The sequence below is a fragment of the Dama dama genome, chromosome 30 (assembly GCF_033118175.1).
Source record: "Dama dama isolate Ldn47 chromosome 30, ASM3311817v1, whole genome shotgun sequence".
In the NCBI taxonomy this organism is placed as follows: Eukaryota; Metazoa; Chordata; class Mammalia; order Artiodactyla; family Cervidae; genus Dama; species Dama dama.
In genome coordinates, this window is record NC_083710.1 from 76,812,054 (window position 1) to 76,835,694 (window position 23,641).

Sequence of the window (23,641 nt, forward strand, 5' to 3'; positions counted from 1 at the left end):
CAATGAACTAAAAGATACTCTAAAGAATACTAAAAAGTGCTTTAAGTTTCTGGGGGCAGGGATCATGTCTTAATCATTGTGTTATCCTTCAACAATTAGCACTGTATTTAACTAACTGACATCCCGTGACTGTCAAATGAAATAGTGCACATTGTCAAAGAGATGCATTTAGGCAAGGAAGCACAAACAAAAATAATCTGATCTAATCTCAGGACTCACATAACAGACCAATAGAAAAAATGAGTAAGAACTGTAGATTTACAAATAGGAAAGCTGATATACAGTAAGGACAGAGTTAGAGTTTGGATGTATTGTAATCAATACTCTTCAGCAAATAATTTGAATTCTTGGCCCCAAGCTATGAGGTGCAGCTGTGACCAGCTCTGGCCAATGAGTTGTTAGGAGACATAATACTTTTAGTCTGGAGCCTTTAATTGCTAGTTTAAGATACTAGACATGTCATGTTCCAGATAGTGATCGTTGTGTCAGCCTGGGTCTCTGTGATGGATGGATAAAATGAGTGAGAAATACATAATGTGACCACACAATTTTTCATTCAAACCAGATCACTTTTGACACTTAGAGGAGGCTTTGTTAATAATTTGGCTGAGGCAAGACACATAAACCAGGACTGTCCTAAGGAAACGAAGACACATGATCACATAGGACTAATTCTCTGTTATCTTCAGCTCCTGAGATTGGGGTTGTTTGTTACTGCAGCATAACCTCCTATTCAGACTGATACATGGAATCAGTGCCAGAACTGAAAATGATATTCTTATTTTTGATTTATTGCCTTTAAGTGAGTATATATGTATTATTTAGATTGCAAGTCTCAGGAACTCAAACTCACTGAGGCAAAGCAAAGGAATTTTGTAGCACTTGGAATCCAAGAAAAGCTAAAAAATAAAACAGTTCTAGGCCACAGATGGAGCTGAGCATCAGCCACAACCAGAGTGGAGTGGGATGGAATGCTGTCAGGCCCTTCACATCCACCTTCTGTTTCTACTTCTATTTTTGTGGAGCCTACCTACTTCTCACTAAGGCCAAATTTCCTCCACAGCAGGGCAAACCATGGCCACCAGAAGCTCCTAAATCTAAATCTGACTGTGTGTGCGTGAGTCATTCAGTTGTGTCCGACTCTTTGCGACCCCATGGACTGTAGCTCACCAGGCTTTGCTGTCCATGGGATTCTCCAGGCAAGAAGACTGGAGTAGGTAGCCGTTGCCTTCTCCCAAATCTGACTGCTTCCATCATTAAGAATGACAACTTATAGATGTTCTTTGAATCTAGTTTTAAATATCCCAGGCAAGGATTTCCTTTTGGCTCAGATTTGGAAAGATGTCAACTTCTTAATCAGCTGGCTGAGACCAGAAGATTGGGTCATAATATAGGACCAGGGCAGTATCTCTGGAACTACATTTGGGCAAGGAGAAGAATAGCTTTGAGGAGAAGAGTGGGGTGCTAGGAAGACAAAACATATCAGATATTTCCTTCATATGTTCTCATGGAAGTGGGTGGAAACCATTAGGAAGTCACGTGCTTAGAGCCTTCCTAGAATTATTGCTGAAATTTTTTTTTTTTTTAAAGTAATGTTGACATTTCTTTCCCCACTCCCCAGCTCTCTTTTGTGACTCCTTTTAGATAAAAGCCTCATATTTGAAAATAGCTGGATGGAAAAATGAGCTGTGAAGCCAAGAGACTGAGTAAAGTCAACTGACCCACCTGGGTATTGAACCAGAAATTCTGCTCTTTGTAGAGTTACATTCTAAACAACCAAGCTGAGCTGTGGGAACGTAAATGACAAAATGACATTCAAAGTGACTTTTTAAAGCTGATCATAAACGTCCATCTGCATTTAGTTAACTTAGTCCTTAAAAAAAAAAAAACAAAACTAAAGAATTAGACTGCATCACCTTAAGTCTGCCTTCAAAGGTCAAATTGTGGGGTTTATGATTCAGTTGAAGCTCCAGTACTAGGTTTAAGACCTACTATTCTCCTTTTCTGCCTCATATGAGCGGTGAAATTTGTGTTTTCAATGTAAATTTGAGGGGTATAGTAGAAAGGCTATTCCCAACAAAGTTACCAGCCAACGTCTTCTATAGCTCTGAAGGTACCTATGATTAAGGTCTGTGTCTTGATGAAAATAATTGCTTTAATTAGCTATTAAACAGGCTTTGGGGTCAACATGACAATGGGTTTCTCTCTGTGTTTGATTTAGTGGAAGCAGTTAATGATTTTGTTTTTATTATCTTTACCCCCTGCTTCAGAATTATTTACTTAAGCACATGGAAGGCAACAGATATTTGTTATTATAAAATCAATTTCATGCCTGACTAGACCATCTCTTCCACCTTTGTCATTACTCTTTGAGCTTTGGGTGTTATCTTGGGCTCATTTATGTTTACACAACTAGATGGCAATGGACCCTACCAATAATTATTTGGGGAATTTGAGTCGTACAGCAAAAGACAGTGCATTTTCATTCTCATTTTCAGAGTGTTTTTGTGTATTCGTGTTCCCCCATTCCTATTAACATTTCTTTTTTTTCCTATTAACATTACTGATCAATAGAATAATGTTTCTCAAGGAAGAGTATCACATTGTACTTTCTCTAGTTATCTACATGATGTTAAGAATGGATTGCATATTTAGAGTAAAAAATATGTAAAAGGACTGCATCCATAAGCTATCATTTTGGTTAAAAGCATCCTTCTTTGAAATTTTTGTTTACGGAAGTCATGTTCCTTTGTTTTCCCTAGCTTTTATGTAAGGCTCAAGGTGACAATCATAGCTTTTCTGAAATGTCAGTAGCTGTGAAGTTAAATAATCTAAATGCCAGTAACATTCTTTTTTTTTTTTTTTGTGGTGGTGGTTCTGAATTAATTCCCAAACACACATAAAATTAGATCTGTAAAGTCTCTTTGTACCTGTTAAACACAGCCTAGATACAGCCTTGTGGGTGCGGGGTAAAAGTGAGCTGGCCTGGTTCTGATGGGATCTGCCCACTGGTTCCATCATGCCTTGATGCCCTCAGTTGCTGGCAGGACCCAGAACAGTACCCTGTCAGGTACCTACCCTACTCCCAACAGGCCAGCTGCCAGGAACCATAATGCCACTTTCTAATTCCATCACCTAATTTTCCACTGATTAGCTTTGACCTTCCACATCCAGCAAACATGTATTGAGCATGTACCCAAACCTGCCTGTTTGATGCTTAGCAAATTAAACCTTAGTTTTCATATTTAGAAAATGGGACTAATATAAACAGTTACCTTATCTAACTCATAACAGATGTTGTAAGGATTCAAAACAGTAAACCATGTGAAAATGTGTAAGTTGCGATAGTTGCTGTGTAGAGGTTAGTTATTTCATTTCACTGGAGGTACACATCTAGATATATGTTGAAAAATAATCTCTGTAAATCTGGTCAGCTATTTTCTCTTAGGAAATTCCATGGCTCTTCATATTTCCAGGCTCCACACAACTTCAGCCTACCCAGAGAAGCCTTGCCTCAGTAGCTCCAGGGATCTAGCTTCCCAATGCAGTCTCAGTTGAGTTTTATCCTCTGCTTTTGTCTCATCTGCTGTTATTATAAATTGGTTGCAATCAGGGACCATGTGTTAGCCTTTCGGGTACTTCATACCACTTCTGTTATAATCTGGAGCCTCCATTAGGTACTTAGCAAACACCATCTTTCAAAAAAGCACAAGTCTTCAGAAAGGTGACAGATTTTACAAGTGTCCTGGGAAAAGAGTGATGATTAAGTATATTGTGCTAATTAAATGGAATATATGCATTCATTAAAATTATGACTATGATGGTTATATATTAGCATGGAAATGTCACAGATTCTATTTTAATTCTAAGTGAAGAATATAGAATATAATTAAAATTATATTTATACTACAATTACAGCTGTGGAAAAATGTGAATCAAAGCTGGGAGCAAATGTGAATATGAAGACAGTTATATTTAGGTGATAGATTAATGGGTAAATTACTTTCTTTTAATACAAGGATGCTATTTTCATAATAACTAAAAAACATACAGTAATAATTTGGATTGTGGTCAACTAAGGAAAAAAAAAAAGAGTACTCAGTTTCTGGAAATGGAAAATAAAATGAGTTCTATAGACTTCACAAAGCCTTCAGTGCATGAGCTGATTCTGATAGCCTTTTGCTTTAGTTTTTATCTTAAACAGAAATGAACACTCTCTTAATAAAGGGGATACTTTAAGAACAAGGCTATGATGTCTTTGGAGATCCATCTTGGAATACTGCTACTTATCTGATAAGCTCCAAATCCAATTCCCCCCCCCCCCCCAAAGTAGAACTGCCAGTAAGATATCGAATATTCAAGACCTATGACAATCTTAATTCCTTAAACTTCTTTTGTTCAAGATCCGCATCTTTTGGGGACTCTGTGTCTTGTTTGTGTGACAAGAAACAGTTTCCGGTGTTTGAATCACCATGTTCTTCCCCACATAACAATGTCCTGTGGGGTTTTCATCAGGGGAAAAAAGGCAGCACGCTGGAGTAAGATTTTGCTATGATTATCTCATCATCTCTTTTCATGTGTGGTGCCACTGGCAAAACTCTTTTTTAAAGAAGATTCAGAAAAATGATTGGCATGCGGTAAGTGGTTGATATTGAATAGGAAAAGCCATGAGCTAATTTGAAGTCTTTATATAATGTTCTTTGTTTAAAAAAAAAAAAAATGAAGAGAAAAAAATTCCAAAATTAGAATACTGAGAACTAGAGCAGTCTTACACCGTACTGTTTTAATTGGCTGTTGCTCATGAGAAAAATCAATAATTTCTTTTGAAGTTTCACATCGACTGCTTAATTTTGATCAAGTCTTATAATTAATCAACAGTGAATAAAATGAATCAACTGTAATTTTAACCTTAGGTTTTTTAATAGCTACAATGATGTAAGTAATAGGTTATCTAACCTTATTCAAATCCTTGTATATGCTTTTAGCTGTATTTTGGAGGAGCTACAACTTATCAATTTACTCATGAGTTTCAGCAATCACATTTTCAGTACCTTTGCAGAACATATTTATTGAAATGTTAATGTAATTTTGTGTTTTTCAGATATTTAACCTGTTTTATCTTAACCATCAAGTAATAGTATAGTGAAAGTGAAAGGGACTCAGTCGTGTCCAACTCTTTGTGACCCATGGACTGTAATCAGCCAGGCTCCTCTGTCCATGGTATTTTCCAGTCAAGAACACTGGAGTGGGTTGCCATTTCCTTCTCCAGGAGATCTTCCTGACCCAGGGATTGAACCCGGGTCTCCTGCATTACAGGCAGGCTCTTTACCGTCTGAGCCACCAGGGAATCCCTGGTTTTATCTTAACCATCAAGTAATAGTATAGTAGTACCCAGTGTATTTCCAGGTACCATGGAGGCAGAGAAGTGAGTCAAAAGCATCATAGGGTATGGATACCATTCTGAAACACCTTAGGATATAAATGGAGAAACAGACATACTGGACACATACAAAACAATCAGAGAATAACTGACTTTCAAACTGTCATGCTAACTGCAGATAAAGTGACTCAGAAAAGTAAGAAAGGTGGAATAGGCTTTAAGCTATTTGGGGGACATGGAACTTGAGTGGATATTTGAGTGATAGTGTGGCTGAGACTGCTAGTTTTTCCCAATATCTGCCTTTCCTTTTAGATAGGAAGAAAACCTAGCTGGCCAGCTGAGGGCTACACTTCTCAGACTTCTTGCAACTACATGTGACTGTGGATCTAAATTCTGTATGATGGGTTGTAAGCAGGACGGTGTGTAAATTCCAGATCATGCCATTAACGCAACAAGTATACTCACCTCTTACTACTTTTTGTCCGTCTTACTGGGAGGAACACAGATAAAATAGCTAGGGGCTGGAGGAACCAGCTTGGGTCATGATATTAGAGTAAAGTGAACATGTCAGAGAATAAGATAGAAGGGGCCTGAGCCCCTGTCACCCTCATCAAACAAAATGTAAGCTGAGAATTTTGTATATATGAGAGACAAATGAATATCTTTTTTAAGCATGTCTCACTTTCTTCTCATTGAAAATTGAACAATTTATATAATGTGGCAAATCAGGAAATCAGATTCCCTCCCTCTTCCTTGGGATTTGTTGTTTTTACTGTTTATTGTAATAGTTGTTCGTTTAGTGATTTTTTTGAAGGAATTCTGTAAGCTCTGTATTTTTGGTCATGTGCCTTTTCTTGAATTTCTACCTAGTTAGCTTTGTCATCAGCAAATGATTGGTCAGAGATTGCCTTAAATTCCAGGAATGAATGAGCCTCCCAGTTTTTGCCTAGGTGGTCTGTGTGCATGCTGGGGTATGCCTTCACCACTCAGTTAGGCAATTTATATCTCTGCCTTACTCTTCACTTCCTGCTTGCTTAGAGATCAGCTGGAAGTGAGAGCTTCCTGTGTGTTTCCTGAGTGCACATTCAACCCTGGACATACGCACAGCCCTACACATGTACTTAGCCTTCTAGTTTCTCAGGAATATGTTGTAGTTTCTCAAATTCCCTGTGGGCATCTCTTTCCCCAGATTATCCTTTTAGTTTTTTATTAGCAAAAAGCTAAAATCCTTTTAGTTTTTCTGTCAGCATATTATTTTAGTTTTTTTTTTTTTTTTTTTAGCAAAAATCTAAAATCCTTTTAGCTTTTTTGTTCGCATATTATTTTCCCCAGTTGTTGTCCACCACTTCAGGCAGCCACAGAGTTGAACAATTTTCTGTAATTGCTACCAAAAAACATTCTGAAAAGAAAAGAATCTGGGGGAGGAGTTTTTTTGCTCTGAGTGGGCTTTGAGCCAGATCAAATCCTGGAAACAGGTTTTCAAGTGAGTTTTCCAGGGAAGCGCCATCCTAGGCAAATAAGGACAACTCTTTGGGAATGAGGCACTGAAAGAGCTCAAGCTTTCCTCTGGTGTGCACCAAGCTGCTGATTTTCAGCCCAAATCTGACCTGGAGGGCAGAGGATGGCAAGTTAAATGCCACAAATTTTTAAAATAATATTCAGCTGTTCATCTTGAAGAAGTACTTTTCACTTTCTTATGAACATTTGGGTAATTTGCAGAGTTCTGAGAAAATTATTTTTGACATTCTTGCCAATTTTCTCATCACTTTTATGGAAGAGAGAATTTTTGGAGGTCTTTGACATCTTTTGACAGTTTTGCTGCACTCTCATCCACTTTCGTAGCTTTTCCTAGGTATTATTTATTATTGTTTGGGAACACTGAGGTAATTTTTCACCACTTATTTGATATCTCAGTGAGTGATTTTGCTTTTACTCTTTACAGTTGTATTGGATAGAACATGTCATGTTGTTGGTAGTAGTGATCTGTCATATTTGGGAATACCAAATTGAATTTCATAGTTAACATTTTAAAAAATTCATTTCTTATGTTTACAAGCAAGTATATCTTATTAACATTAAAATATAATTACTTAACTAATACTCATGTATATGGCTATTTAGTTTTCTAATCACGTTACAAATATTAATGTCTTTAATTCTCATAACCTGTAAGGAAAATAGCATTATTAACCTCATTTGCATTAAGGAAACAAACTCACAGATAGATTAAGAAACTTTCCAAGGTTCATATAAATAGTAAATGAAAGAAACAGAATTTAAATCCAGGCAGTCAGGCTCCAGAGTTTTTTGCTGTTAATCATTATGCTATGCTGCCTCTCCAAATAGTTATATTAATGATTATATTTATTCATTAATTCTAATATAAATATATTCAGTTCAGTTCAGTTCAGTCACTCAGTTTTGTCCGACTCTTTGCAACCCCATGAACCGCAGCACGCCAGGCCTTCCTGTCCATCACCAACTCCCGGAGTCCACCCAAACCCATGTCTATTGAGTCAGTGATGCCATCCAACCATCTTTTCGTCTGTCGTTCCCTTCTCCTTCTGCCCTCAATCTTTCCCAGCATCAGGGTCTTTTCCAATGAGTCAGCTCTTCACATCAGGTGGTCAAAGTATTGGAGTTTCACTTTCAACATCAGTCCTTCCAAAGAACACCCTGGACTTCTCTCCTTTAGGATGGACTGGTTGGATCTCCTTGCAGTCCAAGGGACTTTCAAGAGTCTTCTCTAACACCACAGTTCAAAAGCATCAATTCTTCTGTGCTCAGCTTTCTTTATAGTCCAACTCTTACATAAATATGTATATATATATATATATATATATATAATATTTTATTTATCCATTCATCCACTGATGGGCACTTAGGTTACTTCCATATCTTTCCTATTGTAAATAATGCTTCAATGGGCAAAACAAAATGGAAACAGACTCACAGATCGAGAACAAACTGGGATTGCCAGAGGGGAAGGGAGTGGAGGGTTGGGTGAAATAAATGAATGGGATTAAGAGGTACAATTTTCCAGTTATAAAATAAATGTCACAGGGGCATGATATATAGGATAAGGAATATAGTCAATAATACTGTAATAACTTTGTATGCTGCCAGATGGTTACTGGACTCATAGGTGGACGTTTTGTAATGTATTTATTTATTTTTTTTGTAATGTATTTAAATGTTGAACCACCATGTTGTATGCCCGAAACTGACAAAGTACTATACATCAAGTATAATTCAATTTTAAAAAGGATAGTAATTGGCATTCAGTCAGTATATTTCTTTCATTTTGTGTTGGCCACAATTCGGCAGTGGTTGGAAATTCTCAATTGTGTCTACAGTAGTTTGGTGCTTAGGGGTTTCTTCTCAGTGTCACCTCACTAATATTTTTGTGCTACTTTAATTTTAATTTTTAAAGATGATTTGTATTTCACTCTTACAAGAGATCTAATGGGCTTCCCAGGTGACTCAGTGGTAAAGAATCTGCCTGCCAAGCAGGAGAGGAGAGTTTGATCCCTGGGTTGGGAAGATCACTTGGAGAAGGAAATGGCAACCCACTCCAGGACTCTTGCTTGGGAAATTCCATGGACAGAGGGGCCTGGCAGGCTACAGTCCATAGGGTGGCAAAGAGTCAGACATGACTGAGTGACTAAACAACAGCAAGAGATGTAATATATTTTGGAAAAATGATTAAATTGTATAACAAATGGTAGGGAATTACAACTCCCTAAAACGTGAGTTTTTGCTCTTGCGGCTTTAATTGTAAGAGGACAAAGCTTCTGGGTTTGTCAGTTCTTTGACTTGGTGTTCCCAGTAGCTTGCAGCATATTCCACTGGTGATTTCTTTTTGTCTGTCAACACAAAGCTTGTTTTGTGCACCGTGTTTGCTCCTGCATGGTTCTGCAAAAGCAATGTGTCACAGGAATTTTCTTTTTTGACACGTCTCTTACCTGGTGGTTAATGGCTGTGATGAAATATGTTTTCTTCAAGAAATGAACCATTTCTTCTTGGCTGTATATTCTAGTCTTTGATGATATATTTGCCAAATATTGCCTATGAAACCTTCTTTATTTTCTGTTCATTTAAAAAATATGTACTATTTCTCCATTCTAGGTTTATTATTCCCATCAGTGAAGTGATGTGTAGCTGTAATTTATCAGGTATTATATTGTAAACCAATTGATTGATTACCTTCAACATAAGGGACTTAGTGTAGAGAAAGAAGAGATGACAAATTCAGGATGTGTTCCATTCAACGACTAGTGAAATAGAAAGTAGGATTCTACTAAACTGAACAATCAGAGAGCCGTGGGAGAGTATGTATTTTGTAATCAATATACAGTAAATTATGTTTTTCATCTGTCTTGTATCATATAACACAAAACCTGTGGGATGTATTTTTAGCTGGAGTGTAATATAAAGGATAGGTCTGTTATAGCGTATCTTCAAAGAAGCTTTGTTTCCTAAACAAAATTTATCCTGTTGTACTGCAAGACGATAGTCATTTTCTGAAGCAACAGCTAGTATTGAGGTGGAATTGAGGTAGTAGTGAGGTAGAATAAGAGGTCTACGTGACTGACATTCCAGAGAGGCGAAACACACATATTCAGACACCATATCTTTATACAACAAATGATGATTTCAATATAAGATTCCGGTCTTCTTGAATTAAAGATATTGGTTTCTGACAGTACTGCTTCTCCTCAGGGCAGCTCTATTTAACATACTCCAGTGTAGCAACAGAAATTTATATCTTTAAGGATAGTTCATGCCTTGAGCTCTGAGAAGAAAACCAGCCAGTTTCTCATAAATCTGAGTATTGCATGTGTGAGGAATAAAAACAGAGGTGCATGATTTTTTTTTTCAATACTAACAGAAACAAATTGGTAAAATTTCCACAAAAGTAATTTAGAGAACTGTGAGGAGAAAGACCAGCAATAAGGTCACTCTGGCGCTGCAACAGAATTCTGAGGGCCGTTGTGGAAGTTTTGTCCTAATGGTATTAAAGATAGCCTATTGTCACCAGGCTAAAGTGATTAAATTGCCTGCATTCAGATGGATTTATTAGACATCATGAAATGACTGGAATTAGTTTTTGGATGAGACCTAGATTCTACTCCTGGTTCTGATAGTCGTTATATGATTGTAGGTATATTTCTTCTTCTTTTTTTTTAAATTGCATTTACTTGGCATTTGCTGCTGATGGCAATATGGTTTTGTTCTTTTCGGACACATTACTCTTAGAATCTACACTTTGATTACTTAGATTACTCCTAGAATCTACACCATTTGCTTTGCTTGGCGACAGGAGCCAATGCTGCAATTGGGTTCATTACTCTGCCATCCTAAGACTGCTGCCTTTAGAACTGCAAGACATTCCTGACAACCTCAGCATAGTGGCTATCCGGGGGCGGCTTCCTCTGACTCCCAGGCTGTAGGAACTTCTTAATGGTAATAGGAATGTTGCTGATTCTTGTCTTAAATTCCTTTAGCAGAGGGAAGTCGGAAAGAACAGAAGCATCAAGTTCTTCCACCATTAAAATAGCTTCCAGGAGCTGTATGTCTGCCCAGCTGTATTTGTTGCCAACGAGAAAATCCTCTCCGTGGTCTTTTAAAATCTTTTCAAAGACCGGGAAGTGCTGGGTTTTGGCTTTCTTCACGACTAAAGCCAGGCTCTCCTCTTTTTCCTCCGGGGGTTTGAACGCAGCCAGCGCCACCATCATCATGAGGTCCAGGGTGCCCTCGTCATACATGTCGATCCTGACTGTCTCCTTCGGATCCTTCCCATGCAAGTTGTACTTGGCAGCAAGGTAGCTGAGGATGGCTCTTGTCTGTGTCAGCTCCATTCCATCAATTTCAACCAGAGGCACCTGGCCGAAAAGCAGGCGTCCGTCCTTCTGCAACTTCTCATATTGTTCTCTTGTTTCAAGAAATTCTTCTTCAAACTCCACACCAGCTGCAGCCAGCAGCCAGCGGATAGACTCCATCCTGCCTCGGCCACGGAAGTACTAGAGCTTCGGTTTGGCCGCCATGACTGCTGGCTTGGGTTTTCTTATCTCTTCCTGGCTCTCCTCCCTGGGGTGCTTCTGATTGTAGGTATATTTCAAAAAATGGAAAGCAAGGGAGTTATATTGGATTCTCTCCAATGTTAATTAAATCTGTGAGTTCTTTTGGACTTCCCTCATGAAGCATTGGGCTTCCCTTTTGGCTCAGCTGGTAAAGAATCCGCCTGCAATGCAGGAGTTCAATCCCTGGGTTCAATCCCTGGTTGGGAAGATCCCCTGGAGAAGGGAAAGGCTGCCCACTCCAGTATTCTGGCCTGGAGAATTCCAGGGACTCTATAGTCCACGGGGTCACAAAGATTCAGACACAACTGAGCGACTTTCACTTCACTTCTTCATGAAGCATCAGATACGTCTGATCTTTTGTCTTTTGCATAACTGTCTTTTGCTTGTACAACAATTAAAATGATATCTAATCAATGCTCCAGGAAAAACTTCAGAAAATTTGCAATAAGAATCTTCCACTTGGTGACATATCTGGACTTAAGGCCTCTGGTCATGATAATACTTATGTGAATTTCCAAATTTCAGTCATAGTTAGGAAGATCATTTTAATAAGTTTTATGAATTCTATGGACAGGTTAACCTCTGTTGTATTTTAAATCTCTTACTGGTTCTCAGTGACTATTTTAAATTTTCCAAAATGCCTTCACACCGAGTATCTTCTTCAGTCTGCCCCAGTGAGTCTAGGGGTAAAACTTGCCATGAGTCTTCACCTGGAGCTAGTTCTACCAAGTCACAGGGTAGAGGGGGATTCTCACTAGGGGGGAATCTCAGTAGAGGTGGGAGGATGAGAGCAGTCTTCTGGAGTCAGTCTCCCATGAAGAGAAAGAAAGTTAGCAGTGGGGAAGTGCAGCCAAGGTCAGATGTCTAGAAGTAGTCCAGCTGGGTGTGCTTTGGCACAAGCACAAGCAAACAATAGTAAAGGTCAGTATCCTAGAGATTAATAAATAATGAAGTAGGTGAAGTTCAGAAAAGACACTTCAGGAGATGTTGGTTGGCCAGAAAGTTCATTAGATTTTTTTCATAAGATGTTACAGAAAAAACACAAATGAACTTTTTGGCCAATCCAGTATATCTATGCCTATTAACTATGGGGTCCATGTGTTCAAAAAAAGCTTGCTTCACTCAGTTAACCAGTGAGGAACACATGAGGGCCAGTAGGGTCAACCAGCTTACCTAAGGATGTTCTTCCCCATGCCACGGGATGCCAAGAATTAAACCTACATCTTTTTTAGTGCAAGATCTACTTAGTTTCTATTTAGTTCAAGAATATGTAAATTCTTGTGTAAAGTTTTTATGAGAAACATGGATCCATGGTTGGAAGATTCACTTTCTTGTGAGGCACCAGAGTTGGAAGCAGTGTTGTGAAGCAGCGTGCAAGTTAGGAGGGGTACAGAAAAATCTGAGGCTACATGTTTGCTTCTTCAGGTTGCTTTCCTCGCAAACATAGTGTTAAAATTCAGGGTTGTTATGAGCATGCATTTTTAAAATGTGTTATTGTTTAACGTAAAACTGCAAACAAGGAACACATGCCTGGTTACCTGAGGGCATCATTGTTGGCTGGAAAAATCCATTCACTTCACAGCTGTCCCTGGTTCCAAAAGCCCCTGATGGATAACCTGGCTCAGCATCTCTTGAATATCTCTTCCTGACTGTTCTCCAAGCATCTGCTGTCCCAGACGTACCATTTGCTTCTCGTTTCAGAGAGATGTTAGTGATGGATGGTGGGCTTCCTTTAAACATTTTTTTCAGATAAATACAAATGAATATTTGATCTTTTTATTTATGTTATTACCTTTCCATCCTTAATTTATAAAGCATTCCTTATTACTCACCTGGATTAAATCATTGTTCTTGCTTCATAATGCCCTGCAACCCTGCTAGGTCCTTTTCAATTTCTCCATATACCTGGCCTGTGCAAAAGCTGCTACTTTATGACTACAAAACGTGATCTTCATTCTAGCTGAGGTTATGTTTCCTCACTTTAGGAAGTGTTTATTGTGTAATATTTGAATATACAAAATATATACAGTGAAGTGAAAGTCACTCAGTCATGTCCAGCTCTTCATGATCCCATGGACTATACTGTTCATGGAATTCTCCAGGCCAGAATACTGGATTGGTTTGCCTTTTCCTTCTCCAGGGGATCTTCCCAACCTGGGGATCAAACTCAGGTCTCCCACATTGCAGGTTAATTCTTTACCAGCTGAGCCATAAGGGAAGTCCAAGAATACTGGAGTGGGTAGCCTATCCCTTCTCCAGCAGATCTTCCTGACCCAGGAATTGAACCGGGGTCTCTTGCATTGCAGGCGGATTTTTTACCAACTGAGCTATTAGGGATATGCAGCTATCAAATATATGTAGCCTAATTATAAAAAACACCCATATATCCACCCTTTCAATTATGAACTAGAAACGACTCTCTTTTGCCTTATCTTGTCCTCCTTTCCTACTCCTTCTCTGTACCTCTTCTACCTCCAGAGGCATCCAGTGTCCTAAATTGCTTTGTAATTTATTATTTTTTTAAAAAAATTGCATAAGTCTGAATCTTTAAGCAGTATACCATTTAGTTTCTTTAATTTTGTTATCTCAGAATGGATATTGTTGCATCCAATTTCTATCATCTGCTTTTTTTTTTTTTAACAAAATTATATTTTGAAGAAGCCTCCATGATTTGCTTCTTTTAGAGCAGGGCTTTTTAAACTTTACTATGCACACAAATCACATGAGAGCTTGCAAGCATCTGGATCCTGAGTCAGTATGTTCATAGTGGGACCTGAACTGTGTATTGCTATCAGGGTCTCAGGTCTTCTTGTTCATATTTCTAAACAAGAAGAAATTTGATCAACGAAGGTATAGAGGATATGGAATATACTGAATGTTCCCAATTAATAGATTGTGACTTTCCCTAAAATGAATAAGTTCAGGCATGCATACATGTGTGCTCAGTCACGTCCAGTTCCTTGCAACCCCATGGACTGTAGCCGCCAGGCTCCTCCATCCATGGGATTTCCCAGGTAAGAATACTGGAGTGAGTTATCATTTCCTACTCCAGGGAATTTTCCCGACCCAGGGATGGAACTCCCGTCTCCTGTGTTGGCAGGTTGGCACTGCACCACCTGGGAAGCATACCTTCCTGAAAATATACATTTTCATTGCATTTATTTCTGCCCCCAAACCTGATGAAAAGATGGAGGTTGTGGAAAGAATTATGAGGCTGACTCCTTTTGACCTAAGAATGATGATGAGCCATGTCCTTGTATAAAAAATGCTCAGGTAACAGTCAACCAATCTCCCCCCGTGATTGCTTTCTTGGATGCTTTTCTATCATGGTTCCTGTAGGGAGAATTCTGGGCATATTTTGTGGAAAGCTGGGATTTTCAGGCAATGATAATGTGTGTTGGCTGTGTATGGCTTTATACATGAGGCTTCTAAGACCAAAGGTGTGTTTTTACTTGCCGGTCATGCACTCCATCAGCAAATGAATCTTTGCCTTTGGTGAGGTCCTAATAGTATAAGATAATCAGCAGGGAAGGGAAGAGCAGGGAGCCGTGTGACAGAACTTTGAGTCGCTCTTCAATGTGATTCAGATGAAAGATCCACAGCACTGATAGGTAGATGATTTATCATCCTTGTATTCCCCGGTGCATCAATTTCAAGGAGCAGCTGACACTTCTGATCCTCTTAAAGATATACAATTTCACGATAGTTTTACATTCAGAGAGATTAAAAGATACTTGTTACTTAGTGCTATTTATTCTGCTTCTGAATTCACAATGTCAGGCTGTAAAACTACAATCACCTTCCAATTTCAGAAGGGCCATTGAGCCTTTGAGAAATGGAAATGTGGCCACATATTCCATGTTACTTAATAACATGGTCTAGAATGGGGGAATTGGGCTCTTTGGCTCTAATGGGTGTTTACCTTTGTGAGAGAAATTAAGTGTTTGGAGGAAGAAGTCGTGAATGACTTCACACAATATTTACCATTATTCTAAGAATTGATGAATTTGAGAAGTGTGCTGTGGTTTTGAGAGTCTCTTTAGCTTGTTCAGAGATACAAGCGTGGAAGTTTAATTAAAGACAAGGTGCTATTTTGTTGCAAGTGTCGGAAACCCATTTCACATCTAAAGCCAAAAGGGAAATGTCTATGCTCATATGATTGGCAAATTCTTCTGGTTCTCTAGCTTCAGGCAGAGGTAGATCCAGGACTTAATCAAGTTATCAACTCTCTCTCTCTCTCTCTCTCTCTCTCTGTGCAACTCAGTTCTGTTTTCCTTGGTGTTGGCTTCATTCTTTCCAGGGAGTGGCCAAGCTGGCCATCTACAGCTTGTGGTTGATGTCTAGATGTGCTAAGTGCCAGTCTCAGAGAGTGGAATGAGCTATTTTCTGAGTAGCTGAACCACTTAATGCTTTCCTTCTTATTCTTTATTGTATCCTCTCCTCATTTAACTATTTAACTCTTAATCCTTTAATTCTTAAATCACTCTTATTTGTCAATACAATGTATTCCTATTTCCGTCCTTAATTACTTCCTGTCTTACTCTGTGTACCTAAGATGGTTGGAAGTTCAGAATGTGTGCGTGGGTAGGGAAAGATAGTGTATGTTGATGTAGCTATTAAAAATACTATTATTTAATAGTTAATATAATGTAAAAATGTTCACAATTTATTAAGTGAAAGAGCTGATTCCCAAATAGCCATCGACTATGATATCTTTTAAAACACAAGTAGAATATCTTGGTGTATAGGCATAAGGATATATGTGTGCATGCTCAGTTGCTCAGTCATGTCTGACTCTTTGAGACCCCTTGGACTATAGCCCATCAGGCTCCTCTATACATGGAGTCTCCAGGGAAGATGACTGGAGTGGGTTGCCATTTCCATCTCCAGGGGATCTTCCTGACCCTGGGATCAAACTCAGGTCTCCGGCATTGCAGGCAGATTCTTTACTGTCTGAGCCATCAGGGAAGCCCTGGGAAGCTATAATGATATATAAATAACAGCAAAGATATCCAGGACTCTAAACAGCTAACTGATTATAGCCAAGAAGGGAAGCCTGGTGTGCGGCATCCATGGGGTCCCAAAGAGTCAGACATGGCTGAGAGACTGAACTGAACTGATAGCCAAGAAAATGCTAATTCCAAAAGGTAGCTTAGTATCCTTAAGGTTTTTCTCTTGAACAGTTTACACTTGCCAGAAAAGGTGTCTTCACTCTCTTAATGGATGATAGGTTTGTATATTTGGCTCCATTACCCTAGGAGCTGAGTGGAGAGGAAGACTGGGAATTTTAATACTGGGTGAAGAATCCACCTACAATGTGGGAGACCTGGGTTCGACCCCTGGCGTGGGAAGATCCCCTGGAGAAGGGAAAGGCTCCCCACTCCAGTGTTCTGGCCTGGAGAATTCCATGGAGTGTGTAGTCCTTGGGGTCGCAAAGAGTCAGATGACTGAGCGACTTTCACTTCCACTATGTAAACTTTTGCTTAATACTGCTGATTTCAGGATGGTACAAACACATGCCCTTAACTATGCCTGAGGAGAGATGGGTTGTGTGCGTGCATGTGTCATGGGGAAGACGTGCCAGGCTGAGCTGTGCAGAGCCGGGAAAGAGATCTGGGAGAGAAATCAAATTCCCTAGCCCCCATGGCAGCATGGCCAGGGCTAAGCTTTTCTCTGGAGGACCTCAGAACACAAAGAGGTCTTTGTTGCCAAGCACAGCATCGTAGAAACGGACTCCAATAGTCATATTCCCTAATCCCCAATGTTTTCTCATAAAAGTAAATCAGATGCGCTTCTATATAACATCATATAAGTCCCTGTCCAGTTCCTAATTAAAAACCTAAATGAATCTCTTTTATTAAGGTGTACTTCCAAATGTTTAATATCTAGGAAATAAATCCAAGTTATTTCATTTCAAGTAGTTTAGACCATAAAAATATACAGGAGATTTTTATATAATACCTTGAAATATTTGAATATTTGGCTATTTTAGGATCCTTAAGGAGCATTATCTCCTTAGAGATATTTTAAGATCATTAAAGAACATTATCCCCATATGTGTGAAAAGTAATTTAGTGAATATTTCAAAATGGAATAATACCTAACATCAAATTTAAAGTAACATTGATGATTTATTTTATTTTCCTTTACAGAGAATTTAAGAGTGAGTGGCTGAAAGTCATTACAATACTTTTTATCCTCAGTTCATACAGAGATGAATATTCCTTCTCTTCTTAATTCTTTTGCCATTAATTTTGTATGTTAGATATTGACATAAAATGGCAGCAGTATACAGGTATTAGGTGAGGTATTTGCCTTCTTAGCAGCTAACCGCTTAGAACTCGAGGCTTTAAACTTTGAAGCATCAACCTCAACATCCGATAACCAGCATTCCTCATCACTACATGAATCAAATAAACAACCTAGCGTACACAAAGGGTTTAAACAGAGCCTAGCACTTGGTAAACATTAAATAAATGTTAGTTTTTGCTATTTTTCACTGGGTTCTCAAGATGTAGTCCTTGGACCAGCAGTGTCAACATCACTTAGGAATTTATTAGAGAGATGCAGATTCTTAGGTATCACTCTAGATTTACAGGATGAGAAACTCTAGGGAGTGGGACCTGCCAATCTGTATTTTAACACATCCTTCCAGTGATTTTCAGCCATGCCTCAGTTTGAGGGGCTTTCCTGGTGGCTCAGATGGTAAAGAATCTGCCTGCAATGTAGGAGACCCAGGTTTGATCCTTGGGTCGGGAAGATCTCCTGGAGAAGGGAATGGCTACTCAATCCAGTGTTCTTGCCCTGAGAATCCCATGGGCAGAGGAGACTGGTGGGCTACAGTTCTTGGGGCTGCATAGAGTTGGACAGGACTGAACAACTAATACTTTTGCTTTCACTTTGAGAACCTCTCATATCATTCTTCTCTTGATTTGAAAATTGTGTTCTTGTTGTTGATTTTAACCTTTTTTATAAGTATACAATACATGTTTGAATTTATCCCTGAAGGTTTTACACTTTGATTTGCCTCTTAATAAGTTATTGAAAACTCTTGATTTAAATAACTTCCATATAGTTTACCCCTGTGATTATTTAAGAAAATATATTATACTTGTGGACTAGATTACTCAAAATGCTACCAGCTAGAAATCAGCAATGCAGTATAATGTATTTTTAAAAATATGCACTGTGTCATCTTTTCTGACCACAGTGCAGTAAGATTAGATCTCAATTACAGGAAAAAAATTGTTAAAAATTCAAACATATGGAGGCTAAATAACATGCTTCTGAATAACCAACAAATCATAGAAGAAATCAAAAAAGAAATCAAAATATGTATAGAAATGAATGAAAATGAAAACACAACAACCCAAAACCTATGGGACACTGTAAAAGCAGTGCTAAGGGGAAGGTTCATAGCATTACAGGCTTACATCAAGAAACAAGAAAAAAGCCAAATAAATAACCTAACTCTACACCTAAAGCAATTAGAGAAGGAAGAAATGAAGAACCCCAGGGTTAGTAGAAGGAAAGAAATCTTAAAAATCAGGGCAGAAATAAATGCAGTAGAAACTAAAGAGACCATAGCAAAAATCAACAAAGCTAAAAGCTGGTTTTTTGAAAAAATAAACAAAATTGACAAACCATTAGCAAGACTCATTAAGAAACAAAGAGAGAAGAACCAAATTAACAAAATTAGAAATGAAAATGGAGAGATCACAACAGACAACACTGAAATACAAAGGATCATAAGAGACTACTACCAGCAGCTCTATGCCAATAAAATGGACAACTTGGATGAAATGGACAAATTCTTAGAAAAGTATAACTTTCCAAAACTGAACCAGGAAGAAATAGAAGATCTTAACAGACCCATCACAAGCAAGGAAATCGAAACTGTAATCAAAAATCTTCCAGCAAACAAAAGCCCAGGACCAGATGGCTTCACAGCTGAATTCTACCAAAAATTTAGAGAAGAGCTAACACCCATCTTACTCAAACTCTTCCAGAAAATTGCAGAAGAAGGTAAGCTTCCAAACTCATTCTATGAGGCCACCATCACCCTAATTCCAAAACCAGACAAAGATGCCACAAAAAAAGAAAACTACAGGCCAATATCACTGATGAACATAGATGCAAAAATCCTTAACAAAATTCTAGCAAACAGAATCCAACAACATATTAAAAAAATCATACACCATGACCAAGTGGGCTTTATCCCAGGGATGCAAGGATTCTTTAATATCCGCAAATCAATCAATGTAATACACCACATTAACAAATTGAAAGATAAAAACCATATGATTATCTCAATAGATGCAGAGAAAGCCTTTGACAAAATTCAACACTCATTTATGATTAAAACTCTCCAAAAAGCAGGAATAGAAGGAACATACCTCAACATAATAAAAGCTATATATGACAAACCCACAGCAAGCATCACCCTCAATGGTGAAAAATTGAAAGCATTTCCTCTGAAATCAGGAACAAGACAAGGGTGCCCACTCTCACCACTACTATTCAACATAGTGTTGGAAGTTTTGGCCACAGCAATCAGAGCAGAAAAAGAAGTAAAAGGAATCCACATAGGAAAAGAAGAAGTGAAACTCTCACTGTTTGCAGATGACATGATCCTCTACATAGAAAACCCTAAAGACTCTACCAGAAAATTACTAGAGCTAATCAATGAATATAGTAAAGTTGCAGGATATAAAATTAACACACAGAAATCCCTTGCATTCCTATATACTAACAATGAAAAAACAGAAAGAGAAATTAAGGAAACAATACCATTCACCGTTGCAACAAAAAGAATAAAATACTTAGGAGTATATCTACCTAAAGAAACAAAAGACCTATACATAGAAAACTATAAAACACTGATGAAAGAAATCAAAGAGGACACAAACAGATGGAGAATCATACCGTGTTCATGGATTGGAAGAATCAATATTGTCAAAATGGCTATTCTACCCAAAGCAATCTATAGATTCAGTGCAATCCCTATCAAGCTACTAACGGTATTTTTCACAGAACTAGACCAAAGAATTTCACAATTTGTATGGAAATACAAAAAACCTCGAATAGCCAAAGTAATCTTGAGAAAGAAGAATGGAACTGGAGGAATCAACCTGCCTGACTTCAGACTCTACTACAAAGCCACAGTCATCAAGACAGTATGGTACTGGCACAAAGACAGAAATATAGATCAATGGAACAGAATCGAAAGCCCAGAGATAAATCCATGGACCTATGGACACCTTATCTTTGACAAAGGAGGCAAGGATATACAATGGAAAAAAGACAACCTCTTCAACAAGTGGTGCTGGGAAAACTGGTCAACCACTTGTAAAAGAATGAAACTAGAACACTTTCTAACACCATACACAAAAATAAACTCAAAATGGATTAAAGATCTAAATGTAAGACCAGAAACTATAAAACTCCTAGAGGAGAACATAGGCAAAACACTCTCTGACATGAATCACAGCAAGATCCTCTATGACCCACCTCCCAGAATATTGGAAATAAAAGCAAAACTAAACAAATGGGACCTAATGAAACTTAAAAGCTTTTGCACTACAAAGGAAACTATAAGTAAGGTGAAAAGACAGCCCTCAGATTGGGAGAAAATAATAGCAAATGAAGAAACAGACAAAGGATTAATCTCAAAAATATACAAGCAACTCCTGCAGCTCAATTCCAGAAAAATAAATGACCCAATCAAAAAATGGGCCAAAGAACTAAACAGACATTTCTCCAAAGAAGACATACAGATGGCTAACAAACACATGAAAAGATGCTCAACATCACTCATTATTAGAGAAATGCAAATCAAAACCACAATGAGGTACCATTACACGCCAGTCAGGATGGCTGCTATCCAAAAGTCTACAAGCAATAAATGCTGGAGAGGGTGTGGAGAAAAGGGAACCCTCTTACACTGTTGGTGGGAATGCAAACTAGTACAGCCGCTATGGAAAACAGTGTGGAGATTTCTTAAAAAACTGGGAATAGAACTGCCATATGACCCAGCAATCCCACTTCTGGGCATACACACTGAGGAAACCAGATCTGAAAGAGACACGTGCACCCCAATGTTCATCGCAGCACTGTTTATAATAGCCAGGACATGGAAGCAACCTAGATGCCCATCAGCAGATGAATGGATAAGGAAGCTGTGGTACATATACACCATGGAATATTACTCAGCCATTAAAAAGAATTCATTTGAATCAGTCCTAATGAGATGGATGAAACTGGAGCCCATTATACAGAGTGAAGTAAGCCAGAAAGATAAAGAACATTACAGCATACTAACACATATATATGGAATTTAGAAAGATGGTAACGATAACCCTATATACAAAACAGAAAAAGAGACACAGAAATACAGAACAGACTTTTGAACTCTGTGGGAGAAGGTGAGGGTGAGATGTTTCAAAAGAACAGCATCTATACTATCTATGGTGAAACAGATCACCAGCCCAGGTGGGATGCATGAGACAAGTGCTCGGGCCTGGTGCACTGGGAAGACCCAGAGGAATGGGGTGGAGAGGGAGGTGGGAGGGGGGATCGGGATGGGGAATACGTGTAAATATATGGCTGATTCATATCAATGAATGACAAAACCCACTGAAATGTTGTGAATTAATTAGCCTGCAACTAATGAAAAAAAAAATTAAAAAAAAAGAAAGAAAAAAAAATGCACTGTGGCCAACTATGGTTAATTTGAGGAATATAAGGATGGTTCAATATCTAGAAAACTATATTAACATAATTTACTGCATTAATAAACTAAAGGAGAAAAATGCATACATGCTGTGAAACAGTTTTTGACAAATTTAGCAGTCATTCCTCATAAAAAATTAAGCAAAATAGGAATAAAGAAAAATACTGTAGTATGATAAAGATTATTTACTAAGCCCAATAGCAAACATCATCCTAAATAGTAAAACACTAAATCCACATGCACTGAAATCAGAACAGAGAGAAAAATGTCTTCTATTGCTGCTATCATTTAACATTGCTTTGTAGGTCGAAGTAAATGCAAGATGTCAGGAAAATAAAATAAGAGCTACAAAGAAAGAAATGTCTTTTTTGCTGAAGATATTTTTTCTAAGCCTAGAATCCCTAACATATTCTAGTAAACATGACTAGAATTGATAAGTGAACTTTGTAAAGAGTCTAGTTTTAAGAAAAATAATTAAAAACTTTTATACTACTAATAGCCACTTAAAAATGGAAATAGTTAAAAAAAGAGAAGTTATTAAAGGACCTCCCTGGTGAAAAAAGTGGAAATAGTGCAAGTATCTCAGTCACAGGAATGACAAAAAATGTAAAGTATTTTTTTAATTTATTTTTTATTTTTTTTATTAGTTGGAGGCTAATTACTTCACAACATTTCAGTGGGTTTTGTCATACATTGATATGAATCAGCCATAGAGTTACATGTATTCCCCATCCCGATCCCCACTCCCACCTCCCTCTCCACCCGATTCCTCTGGGTCTTCCCAGATTTTTTTTAACAAGAAAATCACAAAATTTGTATGAATAAAATTATAAGGTAGTACGGAAGTATAGAAAACAAGATAAAAATAAATAGAAGGACTAATATCTTGATCATAATATATAAATCTGATGCAATTTCATTTAAAATCTCAAGTTATTTTTGGAATTTAATTTCAAAATTTAAGGTGACAGAAAATGAATATCTGAGAAAAATTAGAAAGTGAAAAAGAATAATGAAGATGTTTTTCTTATCAGATACCAAAATATACTACAAAATAACCTTAATAAGAAATATGTGGGGTGGGAATTATGGGGAAACTTAATATGTGATAAAGCTGAAATTATGAAAAGGATGATTTATTTAATAAATTGTGCTCACACAATTGGAAATCACAATAAATGGCTACCACTACTTCATATAAATTAATTTCAGCTGAGTAAAATATTTAAATTTAAAAATAAAATTCTAGAACAAAATTAATAGTTCATGTAGAAATATATAAGTTGTAAAGACCTTTCTAACCAAGGCAAGAAATCTAGAAGCTCCTTGAAGAGAAGGCTACATAAAGACAATTTTGAGTACTGCAGATGCTACAAAGGCAATAACACCATAGCTTGAGGTGTTATTTCCAATGTATATGACAAGTGAACAATAATCATAATAATA

At 37.8% G+C, this 23,641-nt stretch overlaps 1 protein-coding gene and 1 pseudogene across 1 annotated transcript in view; one reads left to right on the forward strand and one right to left on the reverse strand.

The window, feature by feature from the left end:
* Positions 1-23,641, forward strand: part of HS6ST3 (heparan sulfate 6-O-sulfotransferase 3) — a 697,920-nt gene that overhangs the window by 181,994 nt on the left and 492,285 nt on the right. The gene's annotated exons all lie outside the window — the stretch shown is intronic.
* LOC133049415 (glutathione S-transferase A4-like) lies at positions 10,756-11,427 on the reverse strand (annotated as a pseudogene).